Below are 16560 nucleotides of genomic sequence, written 5' to 3'. Positions count from 1 at the left end.
TACCGCTATCGTATGTAGATTAGGAATCCGCTTACGCTGCATGATCACGTTACTGTTTTCTTCTCCTTGCTGTGCCATCACCTTTACACTTCCTTGTACGTCAGTATGTGGGTTCCTGAACTCATTACTATTCACCATGTGCTGATCTGCGACAATCACTTGTTCTGTCCTTGAAGTTGGGATGATTTTCTTCCACCATTCCTGCTCCTTCCCTGCGCTTATGTAGCTAACGTCGACTCTCTGTTGCCTTCTCGTTGCTTCCCTCTGCAAAGTTGAAATATGTCCACTGTCCTCTTTCGTTCTTCTCATTAGTCCAAATTCTGGATGATCATCATTCCTCAGGCAAAACTCCAGATCATACCATTTTCTGTTCACTTTCAGTTTATCCTCGTACATTTTAGCAAAGTGACCCTTCGCCCTTGCTGCTTTCATATAAGGTAGCTGTTTTCTTCTATTTCTTATTTCAAATGGCATATCTTTTTCCACTCTCACTCCTGAACCACAGAGCCGTCCTAGGTTATTCAGAATAGCTTCCCTTACTTTTGTATTCCTAAAGCTCAAGAAGATAGGTCTTTTGGTCCCGTTCCCTAACCTGTACGAATGGTCGACATGTTCTTCTCTCAACTCGATATTAAAGATCACTTCACATAAATTTCTCACTTTCTCCAAGGTATCCATCTGTTTTTCCCGGCCCCTTTCTTCGATCCCGAAAATTGTTAAGTTATTTTTCCTCATCTTGAGATCATAGTCACTCATCTTCTTCTTTAATTTGTTATTCTCTGCCATCAATTCTTCTATCTTTTCACTGATGTTTTCTACCTTCAGTCTTAAGTTTTCTAAAACCTGGTTCTTCATTTCTACTTCTACTAGATTAGATTAGATTAGATCTTTATTAGCCAAATAGAATTACAAGCATTCATGGCGTCGTCAGTACACAAGAAAAATGACATAACATACAATATAATACAAAAATAGACTTAATTCTAAATAAATTTAACAGTTTAATATTAAGTGACATGCAAAAAAAAAAAGAGAATATATAGGACAAGCTTGATCTTCAGTCTCCACTGTTCTATCTAGTATCTTCTCTTTTTGCTTTTCCCTGTCTTTTCTTCAACTCTGAGTTACCTGAAACATAAATGGTCAAGGGCAGTATCAAGAAACGTTAAATTCTAAAATTTTAAATTTAGATATTCATTTGTGCAAAATGGCATATGTGTTAATAAAATATTCTTTACCTCTTTTTTTAATTTTCTTATGTTAAGTTCTTTGATTTTCTGTGGAAGTTTATTATTTAAATTGCTGCCTCTATGTGATATGCTGTTAAGACTTCTGGTAAGCCTGTGGTAATTCAGATGTATGTTTGGGATGTTCTGGTGTTATACTCATGATAGGTTGAATTTGTTTTAAAAAATCTATGTTTTGATGAATAAAGCACACTGTTTCTAAAATATATATGCAGGGTACAGGTAAGATTTTTAGTTCTCTGATCTTGACAATGGAATCTCTGAACTTATAATCATTGCAGAAAATAACTAGGCTTTGGACAATGAAGAACAACACTTCGAAACTAGTCAGCAAGGTAATGTCCTAATAATTAATACAGTAAAGAAGTAAAAAAGTTAATCAGAGAAAATAAATCTCTACACACAGTTTCAAAATCCAAAACCTTCATCACAAATATCAGGGAGTCCTATTAACTTATGAGGTTTATTGGATAGGTTCAATAAAAACTGATGCATTTATTGCTATCAAAGTACACAAAGTACAGTACTAAAACTAAGTCACAAATACAGCTAACCACGCTCTCACTCTAATATTACATGAAAACTTAATGACACCTTCAAATTAAAGTAGCATAAATGTATGCAATAAAAGTAATATCCATTATTATCTTCACTGTTCTTCTTACATTCACTTAACAAATATTGGTAATATACAAGTATTACTCGATAGGGAGGCTATTAAAAATTTTTACTGCCACATAACGCACTCCTTTTTGATAGCATGATAGACTTGTTGATGAAGTATGAAAGTCATTTTTTTGACGTGTATTTATGCTATGAATTGTTGAATTGGTTACAAAGTTTTCAGATTACATACGAGGAAGATTATTAATGAAAAAATATACTGACAAGTCATGGGCATTATTTGTAGTTTTTTGAAAATATAGTAAAACCCCGATTATCCGTCATCTTATTAACCGATTGGTGGATTATCCGACTGTCTTTCTCTCTCGCAGAAAAAAAAAGAAGTAATGTACATTACATTAGTACGAATTTTTTTCTACAGAGTGTTGTTTTTTTTTTTTACAAATCTTTACCCTTACGCATTATGGCCTACTCTTCGAGTGGCCGCTAATGTTTAACTTCTATGCAAAATGTCTTCTATAAGTATCAAAAGAAAGCATGTTGTACTATGGAAAAAACTGCAAGTAATTGAGTAGTTTGGGAAAAGAGAAAATTCGGTTCATCTCACATCATAATACGAGATAGAAATTACAACTGTGCGCTATTTAGGCTAATGAATGAGTAGTTTGGGAAAAGAGAAAATTCGGTTCATCTCACATCATAATACGAGATAGAAATTACAACTGTGCGCTATTTAGGCTAATGAAAAACAAAATATAAACTGTATAAAAATTTTTAAATCTACAACATGAGACCTCTACTATTTCCATCTTTCCACAGACAGTCGTCATAAGGAGTTTACTTGGCCATTAAAAACACGTCTTAGAAAACCATACTTAAGTACAATAAGTAATGTTTTAATAATTGACATCGGAAAATCAAACATGAATTGTAAAAAAAACAGACTTAAATTAGGGAACTTCTGATCCACTACCTAGCGCATTAAAAGAAAAGACCAAGGAGAAAATTAAGAAAATATTATGTACTTAGTTTATGAAACATTTTATTGTATGGATTATCCGATTTTTTTCGATTAACCGTTCACTCTACCCCCTTCATTACCACGGATAATAGAGGTTCTACTGTAGTCCTACATGATTCCCTAGATTTGGCACCTACTATTATTCTAATTATTACTCTTTTTTGTAATAGGAATATATTGTTGCTGTCTGTGGTTGCAACTTTGCCTGTTCTTGTAAAAGACTTCAAAGGTGATTATTTTTCAGTCAAGGACGAAAATATATAGAGTGCCCATAAAGTCCCTATACATCCATGATACTGACCTAACATTATATTTGTATAGAGTAGGATCTAACAAGAACTCGGGCTAGTGGAGTTCCACATGTCCTCCTTCCTTCTCAACACACCATTTTCATTGCCTTATGGTTGCACGGAAAACACGTCGTAACATAGCAGGTGTTATCAGCAAGCATGCCTCTCTTACTTGCTGCCCATTAATATCAAGCACCTAGTTTTGTAAACTTCACTCTTGATAAAACTCCATGCGAAAAAATCGAGGGGTGTCAGGTTGGGAGAGTGAGGAGCCCACATGCGATTCGAACCTCTTCCGATCCACCGGTCAGGAAAGACATTATTCAGGTACTCTTGCACAGCGATTGCAAAGTGGGGTGGTGCTCCATTTTGTTGGAAAACCACTGAGTCGAGTAGACCATCCTGCTGTAAATGTGATTCCAGGAAATGTTAGCTTCCTCCGGTTATTGTCTGTTTGGCAAACATGAAAGGGCCGAAAATTTTGTCTTTCATGAGACCAAGCCACACATTGACTTTAGTAGAGTTCCTTTGCCACTCACTGCCTTAACTGGGTTCCTCATCTGCCCATATCCGGCAACTGTTCGGTTGATGATGCTGCACAGATGAAATGTCGTTTCGTCACTGAACAGGACATGATCCATCTGGTCCTACTCTGCTGCAGCTTGACGCAGATCACAACACAGGCTTGGCATGTTGCATAGACCTCATCCTCCAGCCTGTGAAGCACCTGGATATGGTAAGCCTTCTTCTTAAGAGTGTAGCGCAGCACTTTCCACATTGTGGATGTTGGAATGTTCAGCTCCTGACTCAGCTTGCGAGTGGATGTCTTTGGACTTCTCTATCTCTTATTCTCTGACCATAGGTCGTCCACGGCGCTGCTCATCACCTACAGACCCTGTACACCTGAATTTGTTCACAATCTGCTGAACAGCAAGTCTCGTAGGCGCTTCTTTGTGATACTTTCTCTGAAATACCCTCTGAAATTCAGCATAGCTTTTGCCACCTAACAGTATTCCACCATTGTGACTCGTTCAGCAGTGGTAAACATTTGGACGTGTCTTCACTGTTCCTACAACAGAAATGATCCAAACTTATGCTTTTTGTGAAATTTATAGAAACTTTATGGGCATCCTGTATTATATCGTGAAGTGTGTAAGTTAGATATGAAGGTTAATAAGCGTTATGATTTACAAAAATATTGTGATTGTGAAAGACACATCGAACATCTGAAATTGTTTAAGGATTCGATTTCGGATCAGTCCATTTTTTATTATGACTTGTGTCTGATGCTCATATGTGCGAATATTCCATTTCATAAACTTGGGAATCCACATTGTAAACACTTGATTGAAAAGTATATTATGTCTAGAAAATTTCCGACTCCAAAAAACATGCGTAGGTGTACACAGTTCTTTCCTTTGTGTTATGATATAATTTTAAATTGTATACGACCAGTTGTTGCTAACAATAAAAGGGTTAAACTAAAACAGAAGAGTGTTCTTGAAAAAAATCCAGCATATTCGAAATTATGTGAAGTGCAATATGAATTAAATAGTGAACATGCACAAGATGAAACACAACATTATGATAAAACTATTTCAAATTCGCACCAATTACATCGTGCGAATTCAAAAGAACATTATCTTGTTTGAATGACAATCGAAAAAGGTTTATATTTGACAATTTCTGAGTTGTAGATTGCAACACAATTAATGACACTTAAAGTACACCATTCATTTATTTTATTTAAAATTCATCACCATTTTCTACAAAAAATAGAATTAAGTAAGTTGCTTTCGTAAATGTGTGTTATAATCTAGGCTATTTGTTTTAATTACTTGACTATACTATACCGGGCAATGTTTTGATTCAAGCACAGCAGTGCTCTGTACAAGTCCCTGTACTGCTCTGAGTTGATGTAAACAACACGAGTTGTATTACACGCGACGTAGTTAACTTCATATGTTCGGTGTCCGAACTTCCATCCCTAGTACTGGTACTCACTTATTCAATAATTCATTCGTTTATAAGAAATAAGTTGAAATCAAGAGATTGTTTTGAATTGCTGCAGTAATAAGTCCTTTCTCTGCATTATTTGCACTTTCTCTTTTAACATGATTGCAGAAGATCACAGTGTGAGAAAGTGAAACTCGCAATGCGCTCAACTTGTCTTGAATTCAGTTTCTTTAAGCTGAGGCAGAAATTTGTGTTTGTCAAAATGTTGAAGTCAGATTACCTGTTTCGAGTTTATGCTCACTTCCAAAGCAAGACTTCGCAGCATCTATATGGCAAGAAGACTGATAAGAAGCTCTCTTCTCAAGATTCCCAAATTGAACGGCTCCTGGCAGTTTATCTTACTCCGGATCGAATCAAATATATTACGAGCTTCGCTTCATTGCATATATCAGCATTCGTCATTACGAAATAGAATGACGTTATTGCAAGCATTAACTATGTGGACAGCGAGATTTGAGTAGGTACTGTAGTGGTGGGGATGCAATTGCAGTTATGAAAATAAGTAAATTTCATCACAGATGTAATTCATCTGACTACAATTTACAAAGTTTCCCCAGTTCATGCACTGCCCAGATCATAGTGTATAATATTGGGCAATTAGTACGCAACGAAGTGCAAAAAATCTCGTAAAATAGCATTAGAGGAGATACACGAACAGTAGCAGTCGCTTGTTTTCCTGTGTGTTTTTGTTTGTATCGACTTCATTATTCCATCTTCTGATCCTGTGTCTTAAAAGTAGTGCCTCATACTCATATTAGAATTTGTAACATTAATAACAGTGAATGATGTATTTAGTGATCCTACGAAATGAGTTTATCTAAAAAGAGCGGGCTTATCATTCTCACAGAGAGTGGGAGCACAATTACTTCTTTGTTATGATAAAAGACAAAATATGCTGTTGCATTATTTGTAACGCTTCAGTAGCAATGCCTAAGAAATGGAATTTAGAATGGCACTTCAACACACTTCACAGCAAATACCAGTTGGACTTTCCACCCAATACTGAAGTTAGGAAACGCAAGTTAAATGAACTTAAATCCAAGTTATCAGCACAACAGAACCTCTTCGTAAAGCCAGTTTTACAATGGAAAGCAGCATCATTCAAAGTAAGCCATCTTCTTGCCAAGAAATGTAAACCGTTTAATGATGGTGAAATTATTAAGGATATGTTTATAGAAGTATCAGATGTACTTTTTCAAAGTTTTAAAAACAATAATGAGATTAGGGCTGCTTTTCAAGAGCTACAGTTATCACGAAATATTGTGATGTGGCGAGCTGAAAAAATGAATGAAAATGTGACCAGCAATTGCGAGCAGACATCTAAGTGCAATGCCTTTTCTCTCCAGCTTGCTGAATCAACAGATATTAGTGATACCGCTCAAATTATTGTTTATTATAATATATATATATATATATATATATAATACCGGTAATACAAAATAACACACTATTTCAAGTTACTTTACCTTGTTAATGAGAAAATTGTGGTTTCATCTCATCTACTAGACTTTCAAAATCAGGCATATACTGTTACAGGGCCAGTCTCAAGGAATTTTCCAGATGCAGATCCGTTGAACTGGAACGATGTTTTGTCTTTGTTTGTTTCAAGTATGAAAATGCAGACTCATATAAATATGTTGATCCGAAGCAAGAATGCAACATCTCACTGCATTTCCTAATATTGCTGTATTTGTCTCGGAAAACATATTTACAAAATTCTTCTTCTGATGACCGTGTCTTTAAGAACATATCACACTGAAGAGTTATAATCTCATTTTCAAGAAATATATTATCCATGGAGAAGATCATACTAATTTTCCCTGTGATGTTCTTCCTGTCTAAGTCTTTTCTGAATGGGAAAGAAAAATATTGAATAATATCTTCGATTTTTTTGAAGTCGCTGAATCTAGATTCAAAGTCCTGAATAACTTCAGCAATTTCATCAACAAATTTCTCGGTTTCAGTCTCAAAATCAGGATAGTTGTTTTTGTGATCTTGCAAGTTTTCGAAATTGTTTTGTTGAAGGTCAGTTATCACCATTTAAAACTGGTTTTGATAAGCAGAAATCAGGCCAATCATATCACTAACAGCCTTCTCTCTTCCTTGAAGTTCTAAATTCAGAGTACTTAGTTTGCCTTGTAATCTGTCAGAAATGCCAAGTCGCACAGCCACACCACATTCTCTAACTCTCGGTAATCATCTCCTCTTTCCTCCAAAAATGTTTTAATTTCACTCAATAAATCACGGAATCTTTGGAGAAACTTACTCTGGCTGAGCCACCTTACATCCGTCTATAATAATAAATCCGTATTGTTTCCACCCAGTCACATCCTGAAGAAACGGCTTTGAAGAGGCTGTCATCGGATGGAATTTACAATTTTGAAGGTTACCCGGTATGTCCACCACACTTTTTGTGTTTAAACGTTTGCTGGCCAGTACGTGCTGATGAATGATACAATGATAATTAAAAAAAATCTGGAAAGTCATCATCTTTCCAGCATAAAACAATGAAACCTTTAATATGACCAGTCATACATTTTGCTCCATCCATTGTAATGGACACTAACTTAAAGGGAGGCAATTTAATTTTATCAACAAAGTTTTTGAAGGAGTTGAATATATCCAGACCTGTGGTTTTATCTTTCAGAGGAATCATACCAAGCATTTCTTCTTTTGAGGTAAAATCACTAAAAACCATTCATATATATATTGTAAGTTATATACAATTTGTAATGCTTCAGTAGCAATGCCTAAGAAATGGAATTTAGAACGGCACTTCAACATACTCCACAGCAAATACGCCTACCAGTTGGACTTTCCACCCAATACTTAAGTTAGAAAATGCAAGTTGAATGAACTTAAATCCAAGTTATCAGCACAACAGAATCTCTTCGTAAAGCCAGTTTTACAATTGAACTATTGCATCATTCGTAGTAGCTCACGGCAGGTCTTAATGAGAAAAAGTAGATCACACCATAAAACAAGTTGGCCAAGCCTGAAATATACAAAATCAATAAAAATGTTAAATTATGAACAAAATGATTATGACATTATTTTTAAATGCTAAGTGTGGAAAATGCCTATTATTCGGTTGAGAAGCTTTTGTCATCTAGTCTGCTATCAAAAAATCTGAAAGTTAGAATTTATAAAACTGTTATATTAAGTTACTGGTTGTTCTGTATGGTTGTGAAACTTCGATTCACACTTTGAGAAAGGAACAGAGATTAAGAGTATTTGAGAATAAGGTGCTTAGGAAAATATTTGTAGCTAAGAGGGATGAAGTTCCAGGAGAATGGAGAAAGTTACACAATGCAAACTGCACGCATTGTATTCTTCACCTGACATACCTAATTGAGGAGGTAACTATCAAAACGTGTTTTGTCACATTTCTTTTTTAAATTTGAGATATTGGTACCAATGATTTCTTTGTCATCAATTACATCTTGTTCAATATTATTTACTCAACAAAAAATATTTTATCCCATTTAGAAAAACTAAACAAAATCAGGGTTTCAGGCAAAATAGGTTTTGTCCTCACCCTGTTTTTAGATTAAAGAGCGTTTTGACCAACTGACCAATGAGAGTGCTTCTTTTTACAGACAACTGAATATACAACCCAGTCAAGTGGTGTGATCAGTGTTATTAGTGTATGATTGAGGTTAGCTTTGCAATGGAGAAGTGTTACTCAACAAGTTAATTAAATTCTAGTGATTAATAGTCAATTGACCATTGTGTTATATTGTGATTTTGTGTAAAAATGGAAGAAGTAGACGGTAGTATGAATGTTGGTGAAAGTAGCGGTGGGAACTGGAAAAGAAAAAGCCAAAGAAAGTTCTTCAAAGTCCAAAGCAAAAGTATTAAGGTAGTCTCAGCATAGGAAAACTCTAGTTTTTAATCTGTGTACACACAATATGGAAAGGTTTTCTTGTATTAAATTTAAACCTAAACATTTCAGTGAACAGTGTTATAAAAAACCTGATAAAACAAGAGAGATAACATTATTGGCAACTTGATGCAGACTTACTCAGTAAAAAGACGTATACCTAGGCCTGTTGACTTAGGTAAAAAGAAAAAGCCAGGTGGTGAGCATCTTTTTAATGTCCGTTACTTTTTACCAGTGGAAAATAATCATAAGGTTTCCTTTTGTAAATTTTTTTTTTTCTCAGTAACTAAGATTGGTACCTAGATGAAAGATGTGAATTTCATATGTAAGTCAAATTTATTTTGTAACATCTTCCCATGAAGACTGCTTTTCACTTAAAAACTTGATATCGTTTCAAGTTTATAATTTTTCATGAAGATGTCATTTCAATATTAAACAATTTTGTGTTGAGAAAAAATACATTTTGCTCACAGCTTTTTCATTCAAACCACTTCTTGTCCAAAACCTCTTCATTCAAATAATTTTTTGTCCATTCAGTTCATTCAAAACACGTTTTGTCCAAATTCTAAATCAAAATGTACAAGTTTTGATTTAAAAAAATATTTTTAAACTTGAAATTTTATAAGTGTCTTCGTAAGATGGTTTAGTAATTTTTGTGAAAGTAGCTTGCAGAACAATGGAAATAACACGTTTACTCTGAAAAATAGCATTACTGTAACAAAACACGTTTTGAAAGTTACCTCCTCAATTAGGAGGATTAAATCCAGACGTTTGAGATGGGCAGGGCATGTAGCACATATGGGCGTCTCCATAAATGTACACAGAGTGTTAGTTGGAGGATAATATTAAAATTAATTTGATGGAGGTGGGATATGATACAGACTGGATTAATTTTGCACAGGATAGGGACCAATGGCGGGCTTATGTGAGGGCGGCAATGAACCTCCAGGTTCCTTAAATTAATGAAAGTTGTAACAATAACAAACGAATAAAGAAAATTAAATATTACAGTTGAGAAATTGTTGGGGGATGGAATTTGAACCCCTGTCCCGAATATTCAGTATCCATTGATGGATAATCTGTTAAGTATAAATTTGATCAATAATGAAGACAATAGCAATCACAGTTTTGAAATGCTGACTGTAAGAGAGTAATACATTTTAATCAGCTCCATTTTGACATCAAGAGCAAGCTGTGAGCACATCTCTTTACAATTTCCACAAATATGTTACTGAAATGAAATACCGTTATAAAATTCTAAGATGAACTATAGGCACCGTGCATGGGTCTCAAAATCGTACTGGTGGCGCTGTGCAGTGTCTCAATTCCTAATTAACTACAGGCTCGTAGTCTTTCACTAGTCATGCGTGATATAGAAATTACATGTGGCTTTTTGCCGATAAAAAGTTGTAATATTCGTAAGAATGGGTTCATTGATTCATAGTGTTCTGCCAAGGGCAGGTCTTTCACTGCAAACCCAGCAATCTCCAGTCTTTAATTATTTTATAGACTCAGTGGAAAGTTCAGTACTGCTAGAGGAGTGTAAAAATGTAACTACAAAGTTCCTGAAATATCAGTGAAGTTGTTTGGCATTTAAGTCAGATTTCAGACCATTGAATGAGGGTGAACAGTCATATTACGAAAACATTGATATACTTATATTTGATGTCATGACGTGTATAATATTTGTGTGTATAATGTCTCTATAAATTACGTATTTTAATGTGATTTAATTCTAAAAGTAGTCTTAATTACACTTCCTGAATAATGGGCAACTGAAAATTCTCTAAAACACAACACATAATGAACAATATCATCAACATACTACCTCTGATTGAGGTTCTGGCTGATAAGTACATCTGTTATCAGGCTGTACATCTCACTTGACGAGGAAGAACAATATTGTTTGTATGCATATGAAGTCTGACTAGTGTAGGCCTAATTTGTAGCTAGTCAGCGATATATGCAATCCTAGATCATATATGTAACAGATAACTCATCGCTATGTTAAAATCTGCAGCACTTTGAAGAGAACAACTACCAGGATCGCCACCCGTCCGCCATAAACGAACATGAGATGGCAGTACAGTCACTAATGCAATTCATATGGGAATTATGACGTGACTCCTTATGTAACAACTAGATGGCAGCGTAGTAAACTGATAAAAGTTGTTAACCTTATAGCCTATAAGGCCGACCTATCTGGGTATATATGATGTAGGATGCAATGGAAGGGAAAAGGAACTGGCCACTCTACCCCATGATATTCTGGCCTAGTTGCCTCATAAGTGGTGCCTTGTTGGTATCACTTATGAGGTTCAGACTTCTCTTTGGACAGTTGAATAAACAACAAGATCAACATGCGGAAGCAGTTCAATTGATGGTTTGTGTAAAATGTTATACTGTATATTTTAATTCGCCGAATGCACCTTTCAACATGAATTCGAACACTGGCAACGCTGTAAGTCGTTTCGACTTCTTCAGCTGTTAATTTACCATCGTGCAGATACGGTGGAGTAACAACAATGATCCCTTTATCAGAGAGGTTTGTTATTATTCCGGGAAAACCCTGATTTCATCACCACCTTCTAATAAAGTCAATAATCCGCGATCAGTTGTTATGAATGTGTCACTCAATCTGCCTCGGTAGCATTTAGATTTGAAGGCCACCATCTGATCCACATTGGGTGGCTGTTCCACTTCTGAACAATTAATTGTCACTCTACATTTTTCAATATTGCAGGCATTGTTTCCTGAATACTTTCTCTGCTAGGCCAAAACCCAAAATTACAGTAACCATTGTGGATGTCAACAACATTAAAGTGTTGGTAAAAATACATTATAATTATAATTGTACGATTAATTCCGAACATCATCCTCATAGCAGAATACGACAATCCAGTTTTCATTTTAATTGGAAAATATGAGTAGATGATTTTCTTTACTAATCTTACTCTTGGATAGAATTTTTCGAAAGCTTTCGATGTGAAATTCACTAATAAAAATGGCAAAAATAACATGTATAGTCTACATCTTGGGGCGTTTCGACTATCTATGGTAGCTATTTTTGGGTTAAATGGTAGAATTGGAAATATTTCTTATTATGATTCTACGGGTATGATTGTGTTTCAATGGGCAGCAATTTTAACAATATATTCGAAACCACAAATGTCACTCCTATTATGTCTGGTAGTTCTGTCTCATATTTTATTGTAGAATAATTTCGGAAACCTTGCATTTCATTAAACATATCATCTGTTTCTGAACGCTTGTCATAACATTTCTTATGTGACTTCAGTTCGGCATGTAATGGAATAGACACTTGAGTAGACAATTCACACAATTCAATTGTGAAAGAAAAAACAAAATCACTAAGAATGGTTTCATTTACTTCTGCCTGTATGGCTACTTCATTTTTCGAAATAACACTTGTTGAGCATTCACCTTCCATAAAACTTAAATTTTCATCTTTTCTTCTTCTTTATGCAGCTCTTTCGTACCTTTCCAGAGCTAGTTGAGATGAGGCAGTCTTTTTCTTGTAATCTTTTATAAAAATACTGGGAACGGTGTTTTTGGGGGTGTTCTGATCTCGTTCCCAATAAAATGAATACCGAAAATTCTTGCTGCGGGTGTTGGTTTCCAAGGTAAACCATCAGCACTTGAAATCAAGAATTAAATATCGATGTGAATACATTTAAAAAGTAAGTATATTATTATTTATTGTTGCTAATATTATACATAATATATATGTAAAGAACTCAGTAATTATGTACTTTTTGAAATTTAAATGATAAATTCCTGTCGTTGTTAACTTAACGGTTATTTATAAACATAATACTATATACATTCTATTTTTTATATCAGGCCTAGTATGTAATAATACTATGATTACAAGCAGTGTAGCCTTATTTACTTTCGTCTGTGTACTGCATGGATCCACAATTAGCATTGTTGCGCCTCAGTTTTCTGTTTTGGAATGAATAAAAATAATTATCAGTTGGTGTTTTCCTATAAGCATTACTACACTCAAGAACACAGCAATTTGCATTACCTTTCCGCTTTTTAGGATCATCCATATTTCTAACCTGAGATGTTAAGTATATTCATACGCTTCAAGCACAACTCTATTGCTGCTGTCCCGCAGTTAGTAACAACAGTCGCCACCAGAGGAGCTTGCACGGTTCCTATAGTGACAGAACACAACATAGACTAACTAACACTAGGTAAAGTGTAAATTAAAATAAAACTAATAAAATACTGTAAAAATAACAGACAGGAACTTATATTACTTAGGAGAACATTCGCACTAACTTGCGACTTCGTCTTCCTTGTTATATACTCAAGACTACTATCTCTCAGCGACTTTCGTGACACATCTTTCCACTTATTAATATGAATTTGTTAGGATCCTTTTTCTTTTTTAGATTTATTTAGCCGATCAATATCTACCTTAGAAATCATCACTGTCTTGTAGTCGTCCATTTTACGTAACAGATCAACCGAAACCTGATACACAGAGTTCAAGCATCCAGTATTCGTAAAGAGAATAAACTCTCGTGCAGTAACTCCCGATACAATGTAAACAACTGGATACACTAGAAGTGACTACAGTAGTGACATAGACTGTTGTTTCAACCAAGAAATTCATGGCTGTAACTCGTGTAGAAGCGCCTCTGGTACAGATATTGGAAAACAATTTTTGTGACAGCTGTTTAAGACTATACAGGGCATTATTCCATTAAAAATTCGATTTTTAAAAATTCTAACATAGACCAGTATTCGGCCCAATGCTTCAATTATTGAATAATGAATACAAGTTATATATCTTTGAAACCAGAAGAAATGAGCTTTCAGATGAGGCAAACACACTATTTACCAAATTTTAAAAAAATCTGACATATCTAGAGTCGAATACTTTAACTGATAGCCAAAATCAAATATAAATTTTAATGCATTTGACATTATTCTAGTTTCCTCGGCTTGGCTTTCGACAATATGCAGACACTTAACAACTCAGACAATTCAGAAGTAGGGCCTACTTTCTGGTACTATCAAAAGGTCCATGCTCCAAAAACTGAAGACTGCTTAATCTCCAAGGTCATCTGGCAGCTAAACAATTAGACACTAGCTAGCGAGACATGAAAGACTTAGCAGAGTGGACAACCCTTCAAGTTACAAGAACATGATTTTAAGAATGGAAAATATACAGAAATTACTTGTTAAATGATTAATAAATTAATTCTAATTACGTGATTGGAAAATCGAATTTTTTTTTTCTCGAATATGTGAAGTACATAGGCTGACTTGTTATCCTGAGGAGCCAAGGAGCAATTTTGAAGGTTTTTTTTATCTTGTTGAGTTACTCTAATCATACTTCAATGTAATTTTTTCTGAAGAAACTGTGATATTTTATTCCCTTGCTTTAATGGAGTCTGCTAATTAGTGTGCGTTCCTGGTTCTTTTAACCTTGTTACATTTTGTGACGTTCAAACACTAAATTAAAAACTATTAGGCCTACTGAGATGTTATCTGCATATAAAAATGAGTAAAGTTTATACAGAGTGGAAGGATTTCAGTGACAGTCCTTTGAGAGACGAATCCTGAACAACTTTTCAAAAGAAGCAAAAATGATTCCATTGATAACACAAATATTATATTTTTATGTTATAGAAGACAAAAGAATATTTAAAAGTCTTAGTTCCTGCTTCCACCATTCGATGCTCATGACATCCATTTATTTTGACTTAGTTCCTTTTAGCTCCAACCGATTTATATTCCCAATTACATAACAAGCAGAAAGCAACTTCATAACAACCAGCAAAACAATCACCATAGCCTACTACATATCCGAAGGCCGTGAAATCTCTTTCTATATGAATGTAATACTCTTTCGTCTTTAACATCATAATTGCGAAAGAATGAATCAACAATTTTATTCTCTTTAAAATATAGATACATTTAGGATTCTCGAGTAAGTGTCTAAAATATGTTGTATGAAACATATGCGAAACTAGCGTTTTAAGTACTCACTGTGTTGTTCATCTCCCCTTCTGGTCAGTGGACAATCTTCACTTCTCATGCTTAAAACGCTATTATTTCGCAACTTGTTGCATGAGTAACTACTATAATAATTATGATTATTTTTTGTTCTTTTATCTTTTAAGGGTACTAGGACGTGAAAATCGGCCAAAAATGTCATTTTTTGTTTTCATTGTTTTCGAATTCTTGAATAAATTCTCTATCCAAAAATATATATATTGTAGGGGTTTCTGGGTTTAAATGCACTAAAATAGGGAATTTAAAAATGGCGTCGTAGTTGCACGAACCTTTTTTAAATACCCAATTCAACTTATTAAATGTGTTATAATTTCTGGGCTATTTATTGGAATATTTTGACCGATTAAATTTCTTTGCTGTTGTTGGTGCTTCTGGATACTCTGAAACTGCAAAGAGCATAACACAGCCCAGTGGAAAGCACTCCTGTTTTGTTTTGAATAACCTCGTGTAAATTTTGTTGCAAAAAGAATCTTTGTGGTGTTATTTGCATCAGTTTTATTCAGCATTATTAGTGTGTGTGTGTGTGTAGTAAAAATGGGCAGATTAAAGAAGTTTGGCAAAAGAAAACCAGTGTTTAATGGTAATGTAAGTAAAAGCAAACATAATATAAGTGAACATAACCTGTCAGAGCCTAGCTGCAGTAGAGAAGTGCATTCAGCTTCTGCAAGAAAATTGTCTCACATAAAACCAGAGTGTGATGACAACTTTTATTTTAGTGATGAGGGATATTCAAAGGGTTTTATCATTGTGGACATTCAATTATTATCTAATTTGGTGAAGAAAACTGTACAGTGTAAGTATTGTAGTGGCGTCGACTGTGTTGAACTTACAGAAAATAAAAATAGTAGGCGAGGGCTTGCAACTAAACTGTCTGTTGTTTGTAATAAGTGTAAAGAGTCTGCTTCAAGTATGACATCCAATAAGGTAGGGAAAACAAAATGTTATGAAGTAAATTTAAGATTTGTATATGGAATGAGAAGTATTGGCAGAGGCAGGAAGCCAGCACAAACTCTGTGTGGTATAATGGATCTCCCACCACCAACTGCCAAATTTAATTTCTGCACTTCCCAACTGTTGAAATGTCTGGAAGAAGTAGCAAAAAAAATCTATGACAAATGCTATAGAAGAAGCAGTGACTCTAAATGAAAACAGTAGGGACATAACTGCTGCTTTCGATGGGTCCTGGCAGAAGCGAGGCCACATTTCCCTCAATGGTGTCATCACTGCAACTTCACTAGACAATGGGAAAGTAATTGATGTCGAATGTTTGACAAAATTCTGCCATAATTGTAAATCAGACCAGCCTGGACATGTTTGCATGAAAAATTATGATGGCTTCAGTGGTGGGATGGAGAGCGATGGAGTAGTAAAAATTTTTCAGAGGTCTGAGAATTTATATCAGGTCACGTATGTGAATTACTT

Source organism: Periplaneta americana, chromosome 1, assembly GCF_040183065.1.
Source record: "Periplaneta americana isolate PAMFEO1 chromosome 1, P.americana_PAMFEO1_priV1, whole genome shotgun sequence".
NCBI lineage: Eukaryota > Metazoa > Arthropoda > Insecta > Blattodea > Blattidae > Periplaneta > Periplaneta americana.
This window is presented reverse-complemented; position numbering follows the sequence as displayed.